Source organism: Rattus norvegicus, chromosome 6 (genome assembly GCF_036323735.1).
Source record: "Rattus norvegicus strain BN/NHsdMcwi chromosome 6, GRCr8, whole genome shotgun sequence".
NCBI lineage: Eukaryota > Metazoa > Chordata > Mammalia > Rodentia > Muridae > Rattus > Rattus norvegicus.
Window position 1 is genome coordinate 51,925,457 of NC_086024.1, and position 15,721 is coordinate 51,941,177.

Genomic DNA, 15,721 nt, shown 5'->3' on the forward strand with positions numbered 1-15,721 from the left:
TTAATGTAAGCACGTTCTTCTGGGACCTAATTACACACAATGCTTTATAAGACAGTGCCTTCAGCTACAGCCCCCTCTCTGCACCCATCCCTACTCCTTGTCACTCAGCAGGAATTTCCTGCCTGAGGTCATCAGCAGCCCTCACTTGTCTGGACACACTGTCACCTTGCTCATCTTCAGCTCAACCCTTTACTTTCCACTCCACACCAGTAGGGGGAAGCAGAGAGTCAGGCAGCAGGGCAGGCTGGTCCAGCTCAATAAGAATGGGGCCTCCAACTCCCCTACACATGTCACTCACACAAAGGACCTGGGCTTGCAAGGGTGATGTGCACCAACTCTGCAGTCTTAGAATCACAGCGCTATGCATTTGGGGAGGAACTCCAGTAAAATCTAGACAACTCCTTGTAGTGACAATGAGAATGTTTTCAGATACCTGGGGTGCAGACCCTCTCCTCCAAGGCAGGAGTGACACCGGAACCACAAAGTAGATAGTGTCAGGAGCATAGCTGGGCAGAAGCCACACAGCTGGTTCTACTGTTAACTTGAGGCCAAAACTTGCCCCATAGACCTTTCTGATCAAAGGAAAAGGCTTCCTCCCATTTAATACCTTAGCAGATACTACCCTTTAGTTTGCATTCTGGTGTCTGTAATGAGCTTCTTTAGGATAAAACCTTCCACCTTCCCCTGAGCTGAGCTCTTGGCTCTCAGCGACTGACATCACCTGCTCTGACTTGTTACAAGAACAGGATGGTGCTGGCATAAGTCCTCTAGAATAGTGGGCCTGGGGATTTACAGTGTTATCACTGCATGTTAAATAACGGGGTTAGAATCTCACTGTTTTGAGCCCAGGATGCACTTACTTTATATCATAAAGGTTTCAGTCACTACAAGGAGTTGTCTAGATTTTACTGAAATACCTTCCCAAATATCAAAAATATCACTGGTGTGGTAGGTAGAAGAAAGAAGAGTTGTATTACAGCTTTGTAGGCAAAACCCAAGAACAGCCAAGTATGGTGCCTCATGTCTGCAACCCAACACTTGTGAGGCTGAGGCAGGAGGGTTGCCGTGAATACAAGGTCTATAGTGCTTCTTATGTTGCTTTGATGTCTTGTGCATGCTCTGAGTTTTGCTCTTTTTTGTTTCCCGTAAGTGAATTGGTAGTAGAGTTACTAAGAAGAACCTGAAGAGTTACAGTGATGCTATGGGGTCACAGATGTGGGGCAGAGTGGAGTTGTCTTGGGGTTTTCCTCTCTTGTTTTGGAAGACTCTCTGCAGGTTACAGAGCTCTCTTAGTGAAAGCTGAAGAATGGTGGTTCTTATACACTGGGACAACCTGGGTGCTTGTGTGAGCATATGTGTGCATGAAGCCAAGTGGTCTGTGTGTGTGTGTGTGTGTGTGTGTGTGTGTGTGTGTGTGTGTGAACGTGCGCGCGTGTGCGTGCACAAACACTCTCGATTGTTTGGAGAAGGAACTCAGTTGTGTGGGTGGGGCATATGGCCAGATGCGAGATGTGAGCTCTGGCGTTTTAGCTGACAGGTCCTCTGTTTGCTGTTGGTGTGCACAGTTGTGAGGAATTTGGCTTGAATGGTTCACTTCATCAGTCTCTTTACCTCACATTTCCTTGTATTTCCTTAAAGTTATATCCTTAAGTCACACAAACCAGATCAACACAACTGGTTCTCGCTGCTGTTGTCAAATACAGCATCCGTGCTTGGGCAGGAGAGGAAGGCTGCACACTCCAAAGAAAAAGAAGTATCAATGAAAGAGGAGCCTTTCAGATCCATTCTGTCTGTGTGATCCTCAGTAAATGTGTGTTCCGTCCACCATTCAGTGTGATCTCAGGCACTGAGTTAGAGCTGCTGTTCACCTAAGAGCTGTCTAAGGCTGCAGATTAACCAGAAATACCTGATTTATCCCTATATACTAAGGTTATGTACTGTCAGTTATGATCGTGTGCCTAGCCTCGTGATGATGGTGAACTGTCAGCACCACTTGCAGGGTGTCCTAACAGGAACTCTGACTCCTATAGGATCCCAAATCTAACTGGAGATTGTATTCACTAGGAAACAAAGAGCCTCTCAGCACCTCTGTTATCTGCCCTTAGAGATGATTGGGGTAGAGTTCATTTGGGGCCTGGTGCAGAAGAGAAACGCTGGCATCTGAGCTTTTCTGACTCCATAAACTAATAATTGGATCCTCACCTGAAGAATTTCCCTCTTTCATATCCTCAGACAAAACTGAGACAAGATCAAATGCTGCAAAATGTCATGCCTATACCCCACTCATCTAGAAGGAGGTGGACTCATCCCACTTGCGTGCTTTCATTCTCTGGGTGGCATCAATGGGGCTTCCCTGCAGGAAGATGGTTGATGGAGTCTGCAGGTGGAACCACTTGGCAAGCCTTTGTGATGTTGCCATTGGCAGCTGCTCTGTGTTCATGTATTGGCAGATATTTTATATTTACTTCTCAAAGCCCAAAATTTTCCATAGATGTATGTGAAATTGGCCCACTACTATAAAACTAGCCCCAAAGAAGTCAAAACCAGTAAATGTGGCATTTAAAAAATTGTATGAGCCACTACCAAATCACCATATTTGAAATGTGGAGGAAGGTAGTGTAAAATCAGGAGAAAAAAAAACATGAAAGAAAAAACAAACAAACAAATCTGCAAAAGAACAAGTTTCCAGGCTCAGATGCAGATGCAGAACGTGGCATGCCACCCTTCGATGGGTATACTCTGGCTGTGTGCCAGGCCTCACTTCAGGAGCCACAGTCCATGTCTGACCTTCTTTTGAGACGAAGAACTTTGGGTCACGGAAGACTACAGAAAAACAAATTAGTAAGCAAGACGATAGCTTATGTCAAAGGTTGGAAAGTCAGTAAAAGTGTGATTTTCTAATTTTTATTAAAGATGCTATCAGTTTTAAGAGGGATATACAGCATTCACTGCTGGACCTGGCTAGAAGGGGTTGCATCATCGACAAACAAGGGCATCTTTAGTCTGGGCACCTGTTGCATGGCTCTGTGGGCATCTGAATCCATCTCACTGTACGTAACACGAACCTTTTGAATGAGTCATCAAATCAGCAAGGTGTAGTGGAAATAAAGTACAATGTAGGGCTCTATACGTGATGTTACAAGCACCAGTAGATATGGACTGTGACAAAAGTAAGATGAAACTATGCTTATTATTATAATTACTCAGCCACTAAGCTGATACAATGGCCTCAGATAATCAACTTATGGTGAGGTATAAAGTCTTGAGCATTTTTCTCTTCCAGGCCACTGCATCAGCATGGCTATAGATGACCCAAACAACTAAGTGATACTTTGTTCAGTTTGTTCAAAAATTTCTCTGTGGAGAACTGTAATGGGTTATGGAACATGGTGGTTAAGCTGGTATGCTCAGAAGTTAGACCATCAGAATTCAAATTGGGTATTTCTTATTTACATCCAGGGTTTAAACTGACAAGCTAAATGGTGGTATCCAGTTCCCCAGTGTCTCAGGGCCTCAGCTCCATAATCTGCAGTATGGGCTTGATGTGCTGCAGTGCTGGTATGATGGTACCTTACATTGCTGTTGGGACATATGGACATGACAGTTGGCCAGACTTGTACATAGTCTCTGTTTCTGATCTCTGGCCACTGACTGGGACTTCTGGTTCTGTAGAAGTATGGCATGCCCTTCAGAAAACGAAATACAGTGGTGAGGAAGTTGAAGGTTATGTGATGGTTATGAGGAAGGGTGAATACTTTACCAACATACACCACCACCACTGTCTGCAGGAAATCAGGTTGGTCTGACTGGCTAGGTTTGTAGTTGTGGTCTGTTTAGAAGGGGATCCATATAGGTTAGCACAGCCACATCTATTTTAAAGGCAGTTTAAACTAAGTACTATTTACACACACAGATGCACACACACACACACACACACACACACACACACACACACACACACACGAAAACCAAAGTTATTTTGCAGAATATGAAGCTCATACTCATGTGAGCTCATGTCACAATGCAGTGTCACAAATGTGAGTGTCACTTTGTGCTTTAAAATTGTGCCGTCTCCATCTTAGGGACATACTTGTGATTTTTTTTTTTGGTTCTTTTTTTCGGAGCTGGGGACCGAACCCAGGGCCTTGCGCTTCTTAGGCAAGCGCTCTACCACTGAGCTAAATCCCCAACCCCTATATTTGTGATTTTAAGTCCATTTTTTCCATCTTTATTAAATTGGGTATTTCTTATTTACACTTCAAATGTTATTCCCTTTCCCGGTTTCCAGGCCAACATCCCCCAAGCCCCTTCCCTTCACCTTGTATATGGGCGTTCCCCTCCCCACCCTCCCCCATTACTGCCCTCCTCCCAAGAATCCTGTTCACTGGGGGTCCAGCCTTGGCAGGCCCAGGGCTTCCCCTTCTACTGGTGCCCTTACTAATTAAGCCCATTTTTTAATAAAGAGTAATACTGATCCTTATTCACATGTTTCTTTAACTTATTACCACCACCGCCACCAATGCACCAAACTCTCTTATACACACAGCATACTATCTCACACTCTGACACACATATTTTGCACTGGGATGCTCCGTGGGCTCAGTCAAAGCACACTGGAGTTGACTTGGAGTTTAGTCAGAGTTTTTAACATTTAAAATGTCTTATTTTTTTCACAGCTACCTGATGTTTATTTTATGGTATATATCTATTTGTTTGTTTATCAGGTATGGGGGATTTGAGATATACATAAAATGGCATTGGTGTGAGTAGAGGCAGAGGTTACTTAAGTGGGAGTGGTTCCTTTTCCCCAACATATGAGTGAGTCCTGGGAATCAAACTCAAGTCAGGTCTTCAGGCTTGGCAGTAGACTCCTTTAGCCCATTGAGTCATCCAAGCATAAAAAGAACATTGAAATGTTATTTCTGGAAAAAGAAAGGAATGAATAAATAAGCAACTGTATATGAAAAAGAGTGATTAGCAATTTATGAAGCTGATCTCAGAAACAGCACACATGGAGAAAGCACGACTTTGGGGTAGAACTCTAAGGTTTATAAAGAGAGGCAAGGAGTTGATTGTGAAGATGGTAAGTTAGTAACATACTTGCCTTGCAAACATAAGGACCTGAGTTTGATTCCCCAGAAGCCATATAAAAGAGGCAGGCATGTTGTTGCATGCTATTAATTGTGGTACTTGATAGGTGAAGAGAAAATGATACTTGGGGCTCTGCTCAGCCAACATAGCCTACTTGGCAAATTCCTGTCTTAGTGAAAGTTAAAATTAAGGTGGACAAGTTACAGAAGAAACATATACATACAAATGCATGGGTACCCATGCATATAAAAACATGCACATATATGTGCACACATGTACACAGAAACAGGATATGGGACATGATAGTGGATGTAAAGATTATGCACAAAGTTGGAACTATAGAAAATTTTAACATTTCATTTTCCTCCCACAGAGTATCTGAAATTGGAATGAGTGTGGCTAATGGTTTTAAAATGTATTAATGTTCCAACAATTTCCTTTCCTTGAGTAGCCTAGAGATTCATGTGATCCTAGAGCACAAGGTAGAGTGGGAACTTCCTTCCTTTCCAAGATTGCTTTGCTTTTGTTTTTTTCTATCCTGTTTGTCTCCCCAAGATGAGGCATGGTCTTAGGTACACAAACTGATTCTGGGATCCTAGGTTAAATAACCTCTACCTTCTACAGCAGGTACAGCGTGTCCTGGCATAATCACCTCCTGACCTGTGGCTTTCACTGGGGCCGTGAGCCTCTGACTCTTTTCCCTTGTTGATGATCTCACAAGGAAGCCAAAGACCCCAGCCCTGACCTGGTTCTTTCATTTTAGCAGAGAACATGCCTTTATTTTAAAAAAGGACCACACTTTCAACAAATGGTGCTGGAGAGCTTGTCACTGAGACTACGACTTGGATGAGCTGTGGCAGGCAGATGTAATGCAGAGAGTCTCTGCTCACTCACTCAAGTAGTCAAGAAGTCAATCATATTCTCTAACCTTTGGACAAGATAGCCATTGGCTGACGATATCCTCTTCCTCTCTCCTATACAGGGGTTCCACAGAGGCTGCAGCTGAGGTCCAGAAGTGTGCAATTCTCAGCTGCGCTTTGCCCTTCCCAGGGTGACGACTGAAGAATCAGAGTGTGGTAAGTTCATTCTGATAAAACTTAATGGTTTTATTAGGGATTATTACGTGTTCACTGAGAATCTGCAGAATATGGGGTAGAGCAGCAGCCACATTCAGATGAGGCCAGTTGATCAACTTTTTTCTCACCAATCTGTGTTTAATGTTTAGATGCTTATGTCAATTTTGAGCCCACTAAATACACTTGTTAAATTCACACATTTGACTGTTTTCTTGTATATTTGCAATCATAAAAGCATCATTTGTAACCCACATATTTCAGAAATAAGCCAAATCCAGGAGAGAACACTGTTCATGAAGTGCATCTGTGTTTTATATAGTATTTGTTTTTTCTCCTTTTGATGCTTTAATGTATACAGGGTTTTCTAACTTAGAGCTGCTTCCCTTGTCATTCCTTTAACTGTACCTCAACTCAATTGTCTGTCCTGCCTGCCCAGAAACTTGATCCATGCCCTCTCTAGAAACCAGGTTCACTGCATCCAGCCACACCCACAGCCTAGTTTGCTCCCTCAGACTTCTGTTTCCACAAGGTTGCATCTTTGGCAGTCATGTGTCTGCCATCTTGAGATGGAAGCATGTTGATTGCCTGGCTTATAGGTCAGGAGGCATGTGAGGTTCTCCTACTGTACTGTCTGCCCTAGGAAGACAACAGGAGCCTCTGGGATTCTGCTTTCTTCTCTAAGCCTGAATGGATAAAACTGAACAGCACTATTCTTATCAGCAAGACTAATTTAATTCTCATCAAGGCTATGAAAAAGAAAGAAATCTTTTAGCCTCTCAACCTTCATAATTTCTAACCACAATTATTTTTTAATTGTTCAAAAATCATACTTCTTGAGAGAATCAACACCTAGTTTTCTATCTTGGAATCTTGGATCCTTGTTCTCTTGGTACTTGGTTTCCCCATCTGTCAAATGAATGTATAGATGACAATGTTATATGAAACCTGTAGGAGATGATGTGTGTAACATGTTGTGTGTACACACTGCTTGTCACTCTCTATATATATGCCACAGATGAACTATATATGACTGCTATAATGCCTCTTGCTCAGGTGGGGACTATGTGTTCATTTTCTATTTCTTAGACTATTTATACATTTTAAAGCCAAATGCAGAATTGAACTAGTAAAGAAATTGCCACCACACATTATATTGGATAGACTTCTAGGTATTTCAAAACTTATTTTTTTTCTATTTAGTATTTTAAAAATAACTTACTGATAATAGATTAGGGATGTTTGGATTGAGTGATCAGTCACAGCTCTGATTTTTTCTTGAACATTAAACTGTCTTTAATTTTTATTTATAATTTAATTTCTCTTTGCAAAGAGTGTGTAACTCTACCTTTTATCATTACACTGTGAATCCACTCATTCTTCACCCTCTTATAATCCAAGAAAGGTGGTGACATGACCATTCCTTAATATTAATTTGTTGCCTTTTACATACCATTTAAGCTCTCTTAACTATTCTGTGAATAGATCCAGAGTTAGGAATTTGCCAATTACAGTCCCAAAGAACCGAATGGAGTTTTCACTGAGCAGCAAACTGAAGATTTAAGAAGCCATAAATGCATGTAGGAGTGGCATCTCTTACTGTCCTCCACTCCTATCTTATTTTAATGGTTTTTGTCCTTTTTGTTTTTGTTTTGTTTTGTTTTTGTCTTTTTGTTTGTCTTCCTTTTAAATGTGAAGTCACTTTTATAGCTTGTAAAGCAGCTATCCTTTCAGCTACAGAAAACAAACAAACAACTGGCTTCCATGAGGTTTTCCTTTGAGAACTGCTTTGCTGAAATGATTATCAGGTGTGCAGCGCAAATGGATGAGTAGAGATTAAGAATACTGACAACTTAGTCAGAATTTAGAATATAAGACAAAGTGAATGCCATGTGCCTAGCTAAGCCTTGGGACTCTGGAGAGGTATGGTGATCTTGATGGACAGACCAGTTTGGGCTTCTTGCCAGGGTAGGGTTAAACATGCTTTGTCTCTTGAAACAGGAGAAAGAAACAGACAAGAGAAGGGAGGGAAATAAGGGCTGCATATGAACTCTAATCTATATATCTGTGTACAGAAGAGGAGTGGGACCAATGTTCAATCTATGCTGAGCGACTTGGAGGTGAAATTCAGTCTTGCCAAAGTTCTGGTTCTTGTGTCAGCAGCTAATGCTATACTTGTTTCAGTACAGCAACCCTAGGGTTTCGAGGACCATGGCAATGTCAAGGTGACCAGGGAGAGGTAGACATTAACAGACAATGGTGTCTGTATCCTGACTTGATTATCTGCCAAAGCTCCCATTCTTGAATTTGTCAAATTGTCTCTCTGCCATTGTAAAACGACTTTATTAATTAGTAGTTGCCATATCTTTAAAATTCAAATGCTGCCTTATCTATGTACTATCAGCTGAGTGATTCAAATAGGAAGAATAGGGACCGTCATGTGGATACCTGCAACCTGGACCTCGCTCAGCCGCAGTGGTACTATGTGGGAAGTACATCTAATCATGACAGATGTGCTGAGCAGGTGCTCTCAGAGGAGGTGTTGGGGAGGCAAGTCACGTGTCCTGTATTCTCTGTGCCTTACAGACAATGGTTATAGACAGACGCTGATGAACGGTAACAGTTGTTGTTTTGACTCCTGCTAGGCTGCATTTCCCCACTAACACATGTGCTAAGTGTCTGTGGTGTGTTGGGTGCTATAGTGTGTGAAGACCAGTCACAGAGCTCTGAACAAGGAAGGAAACACCAACTGATGGGTCAAGCACAACTAGAGACAGCAGTGAATTGACAGGGAAGTGGGGGGGGTGGGATCACTAAGCATGGCTTTGAAGGACAAGTTGCTAGGAGTGTAGGCAGAGTTGGGTAGCTGAGAGCTTCCCTTGACTTGGGAGCAAGAAAATTCAGCATTTAACTTAAAAGGAATGTGTTGATTATGTGAAGATTAGAGCCTAAGGGTGAGCTGGTATCCAGTCCTAAGGAACATGCCTGTGTCAGCTTTGCAGAAATTCGTCTTACAGGCAGTGGGAAAATAAGTGAAACAGACAGCATCTATAGCAAGGATAGAGACAAAAAGCAGGCACTGGAGAAGGGGAAGGACCTCCCAGATAGAATCTGGTGTTTGAATTATATCAATACCATCTAGGTTAAATTAGCTAGGTTCCCCACTATGACCTCTGTCTCAGTTAGGGCTTTACTACTGGGAACAGACACCATGACCAAGGCAACTCTTCTAAGGACAATATTTAGTTGGGGCTGGCTTACAGGTTCAGAGGTTCAGTCCAGTATCATCAAGGTGGGAACATGGCAGCATCCAGGCAGGCCAGGTGCAGGAGGAGCTGAGAGTTCTCCATCTTCATCTGAAAACCGCTGGCCCAATACTGGCATTCAGGCAGCTAGACTGAGGTTCTTAAATCCCACACCCAGTGACATACCTACTTCAACAAGGCCACACCTACTCAACAGGGCCACACCTTCTAACAGTGCCACCCCCTGGGCTATGCATATGCAAACCATCACAACTTCAAGGAAGCCTCTTCCCTTTGCCAGGCTTTGTGATGCTCACTCCAACCATATTCCTGTAGCTCCTCATTGGGGTGCTGGGCTTTGGGGTATCCTGTCAGTGTATCATCAGCAAGAGCAACTACAGTGCTAAAGCCAGTGATAAGAGCCATCTCCAGCTCAGCCGTACCTTTTGCAATAATACACACACTCGAATCTGCATGACTGCCTGCCCCTCAATCTCCTGTTCAGTCATCATTCCAAGCAGAGGTCTAAAGTCCACTCTGGTGACACTCATGTGTTCCCACAGTCACATGTCCTTGTGTGGAATACTCTCACTGTTCTTTTCCAGAACTGGAGTGCATCTACGGGGTAGCACATCTCCACATATCGACACCAGCAGTCCTGTTTCTGGCACTTTATATACTCATTGAACTTGCCAGGTGTTTCTTGGGAGGTACTCTGGGGGTCTCAGTGAGAAACCCCTGGACCTAGCCATGGTTGGCTTCTATCAGTTTCTGATGGGAACCTCCTTTGTGGCATTCCCATCCATTTGTGTTTTCCACCCCTTGGTCATAAGTACAGGAGTAATGTGGGAGCTTGCAGGAGAGGCTTTAACAAGATCTACACATCTGACAGACAAGTGTGGAAGCACCCTGAGAGCTCCTATAGTCTGTACACCTGTGCTGGGGGTGATTATATTGACTGTTTCTTTTAAAAATCTGCTTTAATTATACAAGACCTCCTTTCTCAGACTATTCCCCCTAGTCACAGAAATTATGGTAGAAACAAAAAATTCAAGCCCAACTCTCCTGGAGCAAAATGCATCCAGTTCTGAAAATAGAAGCCAGCACTTTTCACACAGTAATTAAGGGTGTCCCTTTCCCTGTCCTGAGGTTTTTAGAAAAAAAAAAGAAGAATCCATATTGCAAATAAACTCCAATGACATGCAAGGACTTAAAATTCAATAGACTCCTCTCTATTCCTCACCCTTCCTCCCTTCTTTCCTTTCTTTGGGCTTGCCTTTCTTCTTTTTGTTTACACAGAAAATGATCTATATTTGAGTCCCAGTTCTTTGTCTTGATAGCATTTAAGTTTTTTCTTGTTACCTTAATTGTATGTGCGTGTGTGTGTGCGTGTGCATGTGTGTGTGTGCATAGGTGCACACGTGTGCAAGCAGGTACATGCATGTGTGTGCACATGCATGCCATGGTATGCTCATGAAGGTTCGAGGTAAGCATTCAGGAGTCAAGTCTCTCCTTCCATCATGTAGGTCCCAGGGTCAGGCTTGGCTGCAAGTGTCTTTATCCCAGGAGCTGATGCCAGCTTCATTTTTAAAAACTTTAATGGGAGGCAGATTTAAATCTCCAGAATGACTTCTGATTTTCAACCATAGGAGTGGGTGGATGGAAAGTTGTATTATATAATTCTCACCTCCTGGTGCTCACAGAGCAGTGACACCATTGTCTTTTCCAGGTCTGTTTTTTCTGTTTATAACCCAGATTTCCTCCCTAGTGATCTTTAAAACTTTAAGCAGGTTAGCCTTAGTGCTGGGCACTGCTTGCTCTGCAGCTCTGTAGGTTCCTACAGTCACTGCCTTGGGCAGATGAGTCCAGAGCATCCCTGTGCTGCTCTGAGCAGTGAGGCTTGGCATTTCTGCCTCCTCTGTAAACACGCTGCAAGCCAGTGTGTGGGCAAGGACTGATCCTTAGGGGACCACTTTCCAGAGAGCAGGAATATTGCAAGCTTTCTGATATATTCATTTTACAAACTGCAAAATTCTAACTCTAGATTCTGTAGGAATGTGGGTGACTGGGAAGCCCCATGGAGCTCCACCACCTGTGTCACACCCAGGAAGCGGTAGCCAAAGTTTAGTTTTGTCAATAGTCACTTCCTGTTTTTAATCTTTGATTTTTTTTGACTATTGAACTCTTTCTTAATGAGTGAACATTATCGGTTTTATTTATTCCTTTGCTCAGAAATAATCTTTAACTCCAAAAACAGAATAGAAAACAGAACCCAGTGCTCACCTCTAAGGAAAACACATTTTAGCAGGTGCTTGCTCGAGAGGGCATATCAAGTAATTCACTAATTAATACATGTGATATGAAATACAACTGTGAAGAAGAAAATGGGCCAGAGGGAGTGTGCTGTGCGGGTTCTGTGGGAGGCATTCCTGGGAGGAGCCAACCTGATAGAGTCCAGAAGACATTTAAAAAAAAGCGAGCCTTGGAGGCCTGGGGATGACCAGCCATTCCAGACAGCCCTTTAGGGATTTGAGAAGGAAATTCCAAGTGGAAAAATAAGTTAGGCAAAGGCCCTGAGACAAGACCGTGTGTGTAATATTCCAGGAACAACAGGAACAGAGTGAAAAAGAGCTACAGGAAAGAGATGGGAAATGCAGCGAGGGCAGCAGCCAGCACAGATTGCCCAGTGCTTATGTGTGTGGATGTAGGTTGCTAGAGGTAGGTAAGAGGATGTTTCCTCTTGTGTTAACTGAGATGCAAAGCTCCTGGAAGACCTAGAGCCTATAGCAGTCTATAAGATAGGCACTTCAGGAGGCTTCCCTGGCTACAGGTAGGGAAGGAACAGATGTGTGGTAAGAAGTGGAGGGAGCTGAACAGAATCATAGCCACACAGACAGTGAGAGTCTGGAGAAGGGTTCCAAGGGATAGGGGCAATTTATTGGACGTGGTGGGAGCACTGTAGGGGACAGAGGCTCTACTTGTTTGCTGCCCTGGTGGTAAGAAGAAGAATAAAAAGAAAACATGGATACAGCTGGCTAAGAGGCAGAGAGTTGAAGGAGGAACAGCTACAGAAGGCAAGTTCAGTCTGAAGCAAGGCAAGCAAGAGCAGGTGAGGCTAGAGTACTTGATGGAGATGCCAGAGGCACCCATGAATGTGCCGTTCAGGAAATACCGGTGATACAGATTAGTGTTTTAGAACACCCAAGTTCAGGGCTAAGTTTTCAGAGATGATAGGGGTCCAAAGGTCAGAGCAGTCTGTGGATCAGAGCAAGAGTCAGCAAGATGACAGGGATGGATGTAGTTGATTCATACACTAGGGTCCAGGTGTATGAACGCATTAAATATGGCAGCAGGTAGATCAGATACAGACAGAGTGCTCAGCCTGTTATGGTTGAATCTAGGTCAAAATAGTCACGGTGCACAATGGCGACTGTTAAGAGTACTACGGGCACAGCCTGCATGAGAAAAGGACTTACTTGGGTGAATTGGCCTCTAGGAATGGAGCAGTTTTCCTTAGGTGTCTTAGGGTTTCTATGGCTGAGATGAAACATCATGACTACAAGCATCTTGGGGAGAAAAGGGTTTATTTTTAGCCTACAACTCTCAGGTCACACTTCTTCACTGGGAGAAGTCAGAGAAGCAACTCAAGGCAAGAACTTAAAATCAGGGACTGAAACAGAAACCATGAAGGACTGTGGACCACTAGTTTGCTCTTCTGGGCTTAATCAGCCTGCTTTCTTATGCTATCCAGGACAGCCTTCCCAGGGATGGTACCACAGTAGGCTGGACCCTCCTACGTCAATCATTAATCAATCACATGCCCAATAGACTGTCTGTAGGCTAATCTTACAAAGGCAGCTTTCAACTAAGAATCCTTCTTCTCAAATATGTCTGTTTGTAGAAGGTGATGGTGATTAACGAGGGTCCTGAGGAGAAGGGAGCTCAGATCTGGTGGCCAGGAAGGAGAAATGGGACTGAAGGGAAATGGTCTATAATTGAGAATATAACAAGGAGACAGCTTTTAGTAGTGATCTTGGTCATGAGGCTAGCAGAGTGAGAACAGGCACAAACAAACAGACAAACAAACAAACAACAACAAAAAACCCTCAGATATAGCCCTAAGTGTCTGCTGGTTTGGGGTGCAGGGGGAGTGGAAGCTCATACTTTCCCAAATCTAGAGGTATCAAGAAGGGTAAAAGCTCTACTATAGGCAGTGTTTTCAGAAGGCCATACTTCTGGATGGGCCAGCCAGCTGAACATGTGGATCTATTGCTGTTGATGGTTCCAGGGTCTCAGAGTTGGGAGAAGTTAGGCTATGCCAGGACAGGTGTATAGCAGGCAGAGGAACACATTGCAATGAGAATTCAGGTAACAAGTGCTCTGAGTACTAGTATGCATGGGCCCAGTGAAGCCAGAAGCTGGCCAAGCCTGGTGTGATGATAACTCATGGCTTCTTCTTTGGAGAAAGTGCAAAATACCTAGAAGATCAGTAATATACCTCTCCATGCATGTCTGCAAAGGCATTGCAGACAGTAGTCTGACCTAACCAATGGTGAAATCTAAGAATGCACTCAGATTCTAAGTAGGTGATAGGGAAGTGGTGGATAATGGGAGGTAGAGCCTGGCTGGAGGAAGTGGGTCACTTGGAGAGGTGTCCTTGAGGGTTCTGTCTTGCCAAGCCCTGTTCTGTTATGGTTTCACTCTGCTTCCTGTCTGCTGTGATAAACTAAAAGTCCTTTTTGTCACAGCAAGGGGAAAAGTAATTCATACCCGTGACTTTGCAGAATTCGCCTCACCTGCTATGTCCCCATGTGTCACAGAAGAAGCCTCTTGCAATCTCAGAATTCCTCTGAAATTTGACATTGCACATCAGTGGGTTGCAGCATGAATTGTGTTCCCCCCAAAGTCTCCTGTGTAGAAATTGTCATTCCACTGTAACAGCATTGGAGATGAGCCTGGGAATGAAGCCTGACCTAGCAGGGCCCTCCCTGAAGGTGAGGGCACAAGGAAGATGCTACGTGCAAGGCAGGCATGGCAATCACCAAAATTCAGATCACCTGGTGTCTGGCTCGTGGCCTTCTTCCCACATCAGAGCTAGGAGGGAGAAAACTTCCAGCCTCAAACCCCAGTTTTGCTCTTTACTATATGAGCTTCAGAAGATAGGACAAAACCAAAGACCCCAGGGATGTGGTTCAGGGTGATTATATCATGTAGCTTCCTGGCACTGTCTAGGAGAAAACACAGCTTGGGAGCAGACTGAGACCTGAAGAATCTAGGGACCAGCAGGATAATGGTATTTATCTACTGGTAACCTAAATTGAATCCTCAGAGTCCATGTAAAAGTGGAAAAGGGGAATCAACTTCCAAAGTTGTCTTCTGGCCTCCACAGTGTACCATAGCATGCATTCATATATTCTATTTGACTGATGCCTCTCTCTCTCTCTCTCTCTCTCTCTCTCTCTCTCTCTCTCACACACACACACACACACACACACACACACACACGCATACACACAAGAAATAAATTTAATAAAATGTTTGAAACTAAGTAACATTTGAGAAAAAGAATGACTTCCTGGTATTGGAAGAAGATGGAGCTTTTCAGCTCAGCTTGTCCCCATGGGGCACCAGTGCTCATGTGTGTGAACCTCCCTTCGTACATGCAGTAAGTGCCTTTGAAGACTACACCAAGCAGATGGAGAGCTCTGTGAAACCAGGCTCAATGTTCTCAGTCTTGGGGATTCTTTAAAATGCTAATATAAAACCCTGCACTCTGGGCGCTGTGTCCACTTGTGACCTGGTGCAAACCACTGAACCAAAATGAAGAAAAGTCACCTATGAATGGCTCACTACACATCAAGACACTTCACATGAGGCATAATGTACTAAGAACAAGGATTCACAGGCATGCATGTAAATTTGTAAAGGGAAGAGAAGTCAACATACATGCATGCTCACACAATCATGCAGAGGAGAGGAACCTGAATGATACAAGAAGCCTTTCCTGGCTGACTAGACCACAAGAGCTGCCTTGTGAACCAGAAAGGGGCTAAAGCAGCTGTGAGGCCTGTGCTGCAGTCAAGAACTTAAGCTGATGACATTTCCATGTTAACTAACTGACCACAAAGGGTTAGACTTGAACAGGGACAGGTGTTACTATGTCTGAACTAAGGGAAATGGTGATGGGCAGGGCAAGAGCATTGGGTTTACTCTTATGAGCATCTGCAAACTCTCCTTGCCCCCAGAAGTATGTGGTGTCAGACCGAACCGAGGTAGGGATTCCAAAAAGCCCAGAGCCAAGCTTCAGTTCCT

The 15,721-nt window shown here is 43.7% G+C and overlaps 1 protein-coding gene across 50 annotated transcripts in view; it reads left to right on the plus strand.

Annotated features, from left to right (window-relative positions):
- The window catches only part of Myt1l (myelin transcription factor 1-like), a 398,973-nt gene that overhangs the window by 32,599 nt on the left and 350,653 nt on the right, over nucleotides 1-15,721 (plus strand). For all 50 annotated transcript variants that reach the window (XM_039111668.2, XM_063261464.1, XM_063261488.1 and 47 more), the window contains exon 2: nucleotides 6,074-6,167. The gene's annotated coding sequence lies outside the window, so the exon portion shown is untranslated. The remainder of the gene's footprint in view (nucleotides 1-6,073; nucleotides 6,168-15,721) is intronic.